General features: G+C 42.8%; 1 pseudogene; it reads left to right on the forward strand.

Annotated features, from left to right (window-relative positions):
- The first annotated feature begins 2967 nt into the window (after positions 1 to 2967).
- On the forward strand, positions 2968 to 10223 carry LOC138902860 (uncharacterized; annotated as a pseudogene).
- Positions 10224 to 10614: the final 391 nt, after the last annotated feature.

Consider the following 10614-nt stretch of genomic DNA (forward strand, 5'->3'; position numbering starts at 1 on the left):
ACGGGACGCAGAAAGTTTGTTTTATCAGAATAGCCACCTATGGCTCTTTTTTTAATTTTGGCCACTTAGCAAGCACAGCTTTAAAATCTTCATTTTTGAAGGGCTGAAGGGCCGTATTTGCAAAGGTGGCCTTGAGTTGTTTGAATTTTATTTTGCACAAATAATATTTCTTTTGGGGTAAAAAAAAAATCAAAAATCACTTGTTTTTAACCAATCGCCTTAAATAAAAATGTGCAGGATGAGCACTGTTGAAAATATACCTTTTCGAGTCGTAGACGAGATTTCACTAGGACTCCATATGTGGTGGAACGACCTGGGGGAGGTCAGCAAGCGTTCTGTGACAAAGGCTTTAAGTGGGTTCACTGGTCTTCTGGAAATTAAACCAAGGGTTGATATAATCGAAGCTTTGATACTGTTTTGGGACCCGACACACAATGTTTTCCACTTCTCTGATTTCGAGTTGACCCCTACACTAGAGGAGATAGCAGGTTATGTTGGTTTCGAAGGGAAGTTAAGGTATCAATATCCAGTAGCACCAAGAACTGTAACCCCTCATAAGTTTTTGGACCTCCTCAGTATTAGCCGGCAGGTTAAAAATTAAAATTTAGCCGGAGGATTCTGCACATTCCGTTTCTTATACAGCCGGTATGGGGAACCCCAAGGATTTTAGGCTCCGGACACTGGTTTGAATCATCAGGAAAATAAAGACAAATGGGAAGCACGCAGGGGTTTGGCCTTTGTGGTGGCATTTTTAGGCACTCTGATATGCCGAAGGAGTGACAGATATATAGAATTGGGGATCGCAGGAGTGGCCGACTTTATGGTCAAAAAGGCCAATGGCACTATCATACCGATGATTCTCGCAGAAATTTATCGAGCTTTAACCGCTTGTCAAGCCGGGACAAAGTTTTTTGAGGGTTGCAGCTTGCTTTTACAAATGTGGTTAGTAGAACATCTTTGTCATCGCCCAGGTTACATGAAGTACGGTCTGACTGGACTCAATTGCATCGAAGAATATGAAAACCGAGTAAACAATCATGAGTTGCCAGAAGGTACTGAGGCATGGTTCGCGTATTTGGGTTCTTTAAACGCAAATCGAATTAAGTGAACTTTCGGTTGGCTCCCGGTCGATGAAGTTATTTACATGTCCGCCGGAGTGTGCTTTCTTTTATTAATGGGTCTTCAGAGTATTCAGCCATATGCCACGCATCGGGTCCTACGCCAATTGGGCAGATACAAAACAGTCCCCTATGACGAAGATTTGAGTCCACAGGTTATTGAACTATGCCCAAAAGCCACATTTCCAGAAGAAATGGTTCGTCAAATTTGGCACCAATGTAGGTTTTTGGAACCACAGACTCAAGTACGAGATTTGTCCATGGGTGAAGTAGGATCCAACTATGCCATATGGTATGGTAAAAGAAGTCGGGTCAATCAAGAACCAGAACTCCCTGCCAAAAGGCCCCATGTCCAACAATTCACCGATGGAGTACGAGAGTAATGGGTTTGGTTAGCTAAAGAAAAAGAATACTGAACTACAATAAACAAACTAGAAGAACAAATTGAAAAAATCAAATTTGATAGTAGTTTGCAGGCAGCTGAAGATGAAGGGGAAAAGAAGAAGTTGGCTAGGGAAAATGAAGCCATTCGAGCCCACATCCAGAGAATGAAAATAGCCGCCGAGACACCGGTAAGAAGTGAGAGAGATGAGAAAATTATAACCAAACTAAGGCGGAAAGTACATGATTATGGTTTTGACTTGACAAAGGCCGAAAAAGACTTGTTAAATGCTCAAGCAAAGTTGGCCAAAAGTGCAGAAGAACATGCTAGATTAGCCCACCAGTTGAAGCAGAAATATGACAAAGAAGTAGCAATTTTACAAAAAAAGCTGGTTGCCCTGGAAAATGAAATGGTCAAGCAAATGAAGGATTTCAAGACAGAAAGAGAGCATTGCTATGCATTGATTTACCAACTACAAGAAAGCCTGCAACAGTTACAAGACCAAAACAACACAGATACACAAGTGTTAGAGGCTCCGGCCCAGCAGATTGGACGTTTGCTTCAAGAAAAGGGTGTCATCAGAATGAGGATTAAAGAGATAGCTGATTATGTTGTAATGAAATGCCATGAATGTGAAGACATGACCAAGTCTATGTTTTTTTGCTTCTGTAATGACATTCGTTCGACAGGTGATGGTTGACCTAGACCACCTTCAAGAAGATATTGCCCGTAGGCCCGTGCAGAGACCGGCTGATATCCCGCAAGCCCCCGGAGTACCAGCAGAGGCTCTTATGTATTTTTGATTTTTTTTAGTTAGTTTTTGAGTCTGTATTTTACTTTCCTCGAGTTTTGTTCATCCTTGTCAAGGTTGCTTATTGCTTTATTTCGAGTCTGTAGATTTTTCTTTTGTAGTCATCACTACTTTTAAGTCCTTGTAATAGAAAATTCAAAAGATGTCTTTTATTAATGAAATATTAAAAAAAAAATCATTTCGCATTTATTTCCCTGAACTACATAATGATCTGATTCATGCGGCGTCATGATATGTAGGCAATCCCCATAGGATTCGATCATAGTCTTAAAAGAAAATAGAGAAAAGAAAACAAAAAACAAAAAGAGAGAGGAAAATAAAAAAGGAGGGAAGAAAGAAAAGAGGGGTCAAACAAAAGAAAAAAAGAGAATGAGAATTAAAAGAGCGAAACACAGCAAAAGGAGAGAGGAAAAAATCAGGATTCGAAATTTGGGAAAAGAGCCGGGATGAAACACATAAGTCGTCGCAAAGCATTTAGAAACGTTTAACTGCTCAGGTGCATTGCATCCCCAATATGCGATTCCCTATCTGTTAAATGCTTCAAAACTGACCAAGTTATTTTGTGTGCATAATTAGACAGGTTCTGTTTAGGTGGTTAGTTTGTTGGCATCCTGAAAAGTCACCCCTATAATACCAGATCAAAGCGCAAGGCAGCCATGACTAGCAAAGAGTCAGACACGGGTGTTGTTGACCCGCCGAGGGAGATTGTAGAATCAAAGTCTGAATTGAAAGAGGAGGTCCACAGGTTGAAGCATCAAATGGCTGAAATGTATCAAGCCTGGATCAGGGGGCATCCTCCACCTTCATTTCCCGCTAACTACACAGAAAATCCCGCTTTTATCCCACCACTGGCACAAGCCCAGAATCCCACTACCGTTGATCTTTCCCCTCAGCATGCACCGGGTTTTACACCTTTCCACCACTACCCCGGCACCTCGTCCCAAACTTTCCATGCTCCACCAGCCAAAACAACCACATACCCGGCTCCGACATCTGCTCCTGTTTTCGTAGCCCCTCCGCGAGCTACCCTCTACCGATCTTCTAGTGAACCCACGTTCCAAGCTCCAGATACCCAATATTATGCTCCGGAACCAACTTTCAAAGTCACGGATCCTTATTCCTACACCCCTCACTTTGAACCTCCTGTTGAAACTGATAAACCATCCCGGAACGTGGAGCAGGATGAGATATTTAGGAAAGTGAAGAGTCTAGAGCAATCTTTGAAGAACATGCAAGGGATAGGAAGCCACGTAAGTGTGGCTTATAAGGATTTATGCTTATTCCCTGATGTCCAACTGCCCGTTGGGTTCAAGATGCCCAAGTTTGACCTGTACGATGGACATGGAGATCTCGTGGCCCATTTGAGAGGCTTTTGCAGCAAGATGAGAGGCGCCGGTGGGAAAGATGAATTATTAATGGCGTATTTCAGTCAGAGTCTGAGTGGGGCAGCTTTGGAATGGTACACCCGCCAAGATGCTAGCAGGTGGTACACATGGGACGACTTGGCTCAGGCCTTTGCTCGGGACTTTCAGTACAATATAGACATTGTCCCAGATCACCTATCTTTGACCAAGGTAGAGAAGAAGCCTAGTGAGAGCTTTAGGGAATATGGTTTCAGATGGAGAGAATAAGTTTCACGGGTCAATCCTCCAATGGAAGAAGATGAGATGGTCGAGTACTTTCTTCAAGCCTTAGAACCTACTTACTTTGGCCATTTGATCTCAGCCATAGGTAAGTCCTTCAATGATGTGGTAAAGATGGGAGGAATGGTGGAAGAGGGACTTAAGTCAAGCAAGATCATGAGCTACTCTGCCATAAAAGCAACCACACATGCAATTCAAAGTGGCACCGGAAGCCTGTTAGGCCAAAAGAAGAAAGATGATGTCATTATGTTTGTCTCTGGATCAGGGCGTGGCCCAAGGGGTTCGCCTCCCCAGTACACCCAACCTCGACCCCAACCTCAAGCCTATACCCAAGCTCCATATAATCCATCCCAACATTATTTCCCACCACAAGACCCTCAATATTCAGTCAGACCACCCCAATACCATGTCCACCATGCACAATCATATGCGCAACCCCCTCCTTACCCGCAATGGCGTGCTCCAACTCCACAAAATCCTTATCCACCCCCACAACCATACTGAAACCCTACTGGTCCAAGCTTTCGATCGAGGCCGGATTATAGAAAAGAGAGGCAACAGCGGAAAAAAACCTTCACCCCTCTTGGAGAGTCATATACCAGTTTGTTTCAAAGGTTGAGGCAGTTGGACGTTTTGAGGCCGATTGAGCCAAAGACACCAAATCCACATCCAAGGAACCTTGATTATTCCCTTAGATGCGCATATTGTTCTGATGCCCCAGGGCACGATACAGAGAAGTGTTGGCATTTGAAGAGGGCGATCCAAGAGCTTATTGATACAAATCAAATTGTGGTCCAGAACCTGAAGGCACCAAACATTAACCAAAATCCTTTGCCGGCCCATGCAAAGACACATATGATTGAGATAGTTCATAAGGATGGGGAGCCCAAGAATTCTTCCAAGTCTGTCATGATGATCCGGGCTAGCGAAAGTAATCCAGTTAAAGCTCCAGATTCTGCAAAAGCAATGTCGTTGACAGTTAAAGGGGTGTCGGAGAAGCTAAGCACGCTCAACGTGAAGCCATCTGTATTGGTTGTGAAAGGGCCTCCGATTGATGTTGAAGCGAACCAGGAAAAGCAAAACGTGGTCGTGCCAGGGGTCCCGGGCAAGCCTGTCATAATCGTGGAAGGGGCTCGTATTACCCCCGTTATTATTAAGCCAGTGACCCAATCACCAATGGTTGACACAAAGGTCATCCCGTGGAATTACAAACAGGTAATAGTAACATATAAAGGGAAAGAAGTAGAGGAAGAAGTCAATGAAACCGGAGGACTGACTCGTTCTGGGAGATGTTTTACCCCAGAAGAACTGAGGAAAGCCAAGCCATTCAAGGATGGCCACATCCCAGTAAAGAAGCCGGTCACCGAAGAAGAGGCTGAAGAGTTCCTGAAAAAGATGAAAATGCAAGACTATTCCATTGTAGAGCAATTAAGGAAAACACCAGCTCAGATCTCTCTTTTGTCTTTGCTGATACATTCAGATGAACACCGCAAAGCCCTGATAAAGATTTTGAATGAGACCCATGTTCCTGATAAGATCACGGTGAACCACTTGGAAAAGATTGCTAACAAGATTTTCGAAGCAAACAAGATCACTTTCTCAGATGATGAACTTCCTATGGAGGGTACAGAACACAACCGAGCTCTTTATCTCACAGTGAAGTGCGAGGATTCTGCTGTCTCAAGGGTACTGGTTGATAACGATTCTAGTGCAAATATTTGCCCTCTGTCCACTTTGCAAAAGTTGAAGATCGGCACTGAAAGGATCCACATGAACAATGTATGTGTTCGAGGCTTTGATGGAGGAGGGAAAGATTCTGTCGGTGAAATAATGCTCGAATTGTCAATAGGGCCATTTGAGTTCACTATGGAGTTCCAAGTGCTAGATGTGGGTGTCTCCTACAACTTGTTGTTGGGCAAGCCCTGGATACATACTGCCAAGGCAATCTCGTCTTCTCTACATCAAATGGTAAAGTTTGAATGGGACAGGCAGGAAATAGTTGTGCACGGTGATGAGAACTTATCTGCTTATAATGACACAATTGTTCCATTTATTGAAGTTGAAGATGATAAAGGGCCTTGGGTGTACCAAACGTTTGAAACAGTGTCTGTCGAGAAGATTCCTAAAGGAGAATGCATTCCAGGTCCAAAGCTACCCTCCGCGTCCGTCATGGTAGCAAATGAAATGTTGAAGAATGGTTTTGTGCCAGCCAAAGGCCTGGGTTCGTCTCTTCAGGGTATTGCACATCCGGTGTGTCCACGTGAAAGTTTTGGTACATTTGGTTTGGGATTCACACTCATAGGGAAGGACATGGAAAAGGCTAAAAATTTGAAAAGAAAGGCATGGTCACTTCCTAAGCCTGTTCCACATATCTCCAAGTCTTTTGTCAAGCCAGGGGTCGCAAAACGCCCAATATCAGCGGTCACAAAACCTGTGGTCGACTTTTATGAAGAGCTGATCAAGAGGTTCCAGAGTTTGTTTGAGGAGGTTAACATGGTGGAAATCGGGGAAGGTTCCAGTAATGCCGATGTGTAGCTCGTTGGGCCAAATGTGAAGCTTAGCAATTGGAAAGCTACTCCTCTCCCCACCCGGAAGGAGTTTTGGTAGTTTGCTTTATTTTCCTTTCTGTTATCTGGGTTATTCCAGGGTTGTAATCCAGATTTTTTATTTTTTGCTTGTTTTGATGTACAAACCCTTCTATCCTTTTATTTTTAATGAAATACAATTTCCCATTTTCCATTATTCCTGATAGCGTTTTATTTTTGTTTTGTTTCTTTTTTCTGTACAGTTATTTTTATGCTGGTTTCAATGACATGACATGCATGAGAAATTTTCAGCCAAATCTTAAAAGCCAATCTAATTCCGAAACAACAATCCAAGAAGTAGAGTGTGATGATGAAACAGAATATGATGAAGAAGCAGCATTTCAGGAAATCAGTAGAGAACTAAATCACTTGGAAGAAAAACCCAAGCCTAATTTGAATGAAACTGAAGCAATCGATTTAGGAGATCAAGATAATCTCAGGGAAACCAAGATAAGTGTGCATATGGAACCACAAATCAAGGAAGAAATAATCAAAGCACAGTTTGAATATAAAGATGTTTTTGCATGGTCGTATGACGACATGCCGGGTTTGAGCACTGATTTGGTAGTTCATAAATTGCCAACTGATCCGGCATTCCCTCCAGTCAAGCAAAAGTTAAGGAATTTTAAGACTAACATGAGTGTGAAGATCAAAGAAGAAATCACAAAGCAGCTTGACGCAAAGGTCATTCGGGTCACTCGATATCCTACTTGGTTAGCTAATGTCGTGCCAGTACCAAAGAAGGATGGTAAGACCAGGGTCTATGTTGATTATCGTGATCTCAATAAGGCAAGTCCAAAAGATAACTTTCCATTGCCGAACATCCATATTCTGATCGACAATTGTGCCAAGCACGAGATTGGGTCTTTTGTGGATTGCTACGCAGGATATCACCAGATCCTGATGGATGAGGAAGATGCAAAAAAGACAGCATTCATCACACCATGGGGGACATACTGCTACCGGGTAATGCCATTTGGTTTGAATAATGCTAGGGCAACTTACATGAGGGCAATTACTACCATATTTCATGACATGATACACAAGGAAATTGAGGTTTATGTAGATGATGTGATCATAAAGTCAAAGAAGAAATCCGACCATGTTGGAGACTTGAGAAAGTTTTTCCAAAGGCTCTGCAGGTACAACCTCAAGCTCAATCCGGCAAAATGTGCATTTGGTGTCCCGTCCGGAAAACTGTTGGGATTCATAGTCAGTCGACGCGGTATTGAGTTGGACCCATCAAAGATAAAAGCCATCCAAGAATTACCACCGCCAAAGAACAAAATCGAGGTGATGAGCCTTCTCGGAAGGTTAAACTACATCAGCAGGTTTATTGCTCAACTCACGACAACTTGTGAGCCCATCTTTAAGTTGCTGAAGAAGAATGTTGCGGTTAATTGGACTGATGAGTGTCAGGAAGCATTTTATAAGATCAAGAGTTACCTGTCAAACCCACCTGTGCTGGTCCCGCCAGAACCAGGAAGACCTTTAATTCTATATTTGACGGTCGTGGATAATTCTTTTGGTTGTGTGTTGGGTCAACGCGACATCACGGGCAAGAAAGAGCAAGCCATTTATTATCTCAGCAAGAAGTTCACTCCTTATGAGGTTAAGTATACTCTTCTTGAAAGGACATGTTGCGCCCTGGCTTGGGTGGCACAAAAGTTGAAGCATTATCTGTCATCCTACACTACTTACCTCATTTCTCGCATGGATCCTCTAAAGTATATCTTTCAGAAGCCTATGCTCGCAGGAAGATTGGCAAAGTGGCAGATTTTACTCATAGAGTTTGACATCATCTATGTGACTTGGACCGCGATGAAAGCCCAAGCCCTAGCCGATCATTTGGCCGAGAATCCGGTGGATGAAGAATATGAGGCACTGAAGACTTATTTTCATGATGAAGATGTGATGTATGTTGACGAGGCTGATCATGATGAAAAGCCAGGTTGGAAACTCTTCTTTGATGGAGCTGCTAACATGAAAGGTGTCGGAATAGGGGCTGTACTCATTTCTGAAACAAGGCATCACTACCCCGTAATAGCTCAACTTCGATTTTATTGCACTAACAACATGGCTGAATACGAGGCATGCATTCTGGGTTTGAGGCTAGCTATAGATATGGGAGTTCAAGAAATATTGGTTTTGGGAGATTCAGATTTGTTGGTTCACCAGATTCAGGGAGAATGGGAGACTCGTGATTTGAAGCTCATACCGTATCGACAATGTCTGCATGATCTTTGTCAACGATTCAGGTCGGTAGAATTCAGGCATATTCCTAGGATTCATAATGAGATTGCCGATGCCTTGGCTACTCTGGCATCAATGTTACACCATTCGGATAAGACTTATGTCGACCCTCTACATATCCAAATCCGTTATCAGCATGCCTATTGCAATGTGGTTGAGGAGGAACTTGATCGTGAGCCTTGGTTCTATGATGTCAAGGAATACATCAAATCGGGGTATATCCGGTACATGCCACAAGCGATCAAAAGAGAACTATTCGACGTCTGGCTAGTGGATTTTTCTTAAGTGGGGGAATATTGTACAAGAGAACTCCAGATCTAGGATTACTAAGGTGTATAGATGCTAAACAAGCCTCGACTATCATGGCCGAAGTGCATTCCGGGGTTTGCGGGCCACATATGAGTGGGTACGTCTTGGCGAAGAAGATTCTTCGAGCAGGTTGTTATTGGCTCACCATGGAACGAGATTGCATCAGCTTCGTTCGCAAATGTCATCAATGCCAGGTGCACGGTGATTTGATTCATTCCCCGCTATCTGAGTTGCACACAATGTCTGCACCTTGGCCCTTCGTTGTTTGGGGCATGGATGTCATTGGACCGATTGAGCCGGTAGCTTCAAACGGGCATAGGTTTATTCTGGTGGCCATTGATTACTTTACCAAGTGGGTCGAAGCTGTAACTTTCAAGTCCGTGACCAAGAAGGCGGTGGTAGATTTTGTTCATTCAAACATCATTTGCCGGTTCGGAATTCCCAAGGTAATCATCACAGATAATGTTGCTAACCTCAACAGTCATTTGATGAAAGAGGTATGCCAACAGTTCAAGATTATGCATCGAAACTCCACTCCGTATCGTCCTAAGGCAAACGGAGCTGTTGAGGCTGCTAACAAGAACATAAAAAAGATACTTCGTAAGATGGTGCAAGGTTCCAGGCAATGGCATGAAAAGTTACCTTTTGCTTTACTGGGTTATCGCACTACTGTTCGCACTTCAATAGGTGCAACTCCCTATTTGCTGGTATATGGAACCGAGGCAGTTATACCTGCGAAAGTTGAGATTTCATCCCTACGGATCGTTGTTGAAGCTGAAATTGATGATGATGAGTGGGTCAAAACCCGGCTAGAGTAATTGAGTTTGATTGATGAAAAAAGATTGGCAGCAGTATGTCATAGTTAATTGTATCAGAAAAGAATGGCAAGAGCATACAACAAGAAGGTGCGTCCCCAAAAATTTGAAGTGGGTCAGCTGGTATTGAAACGCATCCTTCCACATCAGGCTGAAGCTAAAGGCAAGTTCGCCCCAAACTGGCAGGGGCCGCTCATTGTGACAAAAGTGTTGCCCAATGGTGCTTTGTGTTTAACAGATATAGAAGGTAAATGTGTGGATATGGCTATCAATTCCGATGCAGTCAAGAGATATTATGTATGATTTCTTTGCTTATCTTCAATCGCATTTTGTACTAGGCATGTTCAAAGTTGGAATGACAAAGACATTTTATTCTGCTATCCCAAATACTTTTATCATTTGTTACCCCTTTTTGAGCCTTATTTATGTTCTTTCATACCCCTCTTTTGGAATCAGAAGTAGAGTTGGAAATAAAAAAGAAAAAAAAAGCAAAAGAAAGAAAAGAAAAAAGAAAGGAGAAAAAGAAAAAGAAAAAGAAAAAGAAAAGCAAAGTAACAAAAACAAAACAACTTTTACTAGTTTGAACTACGTTTGACCTGATTCCTTTTAAGGATACGTAGGCAGCCTTACACGATTCGGTCCCATCAAATAAAAAATTCAAAATTTCCCAGATTCGATGAAACTGGGGCAGAAGTTTT

Source organism: Nicotiana tomentosiformis, chromosome 12 (assembly GCF_000390325.3).
Source record: "Nicotiana tomentosiformis chromosome 12, ASM39032v3, whole genome shotgun sequence".
NCBI lineage: Eukaryota > Viridiplantae > Streptophyta > Magnoliopsida > Solanales > Solanaceae > Nicotiana > Nicotiana tomentosiformis.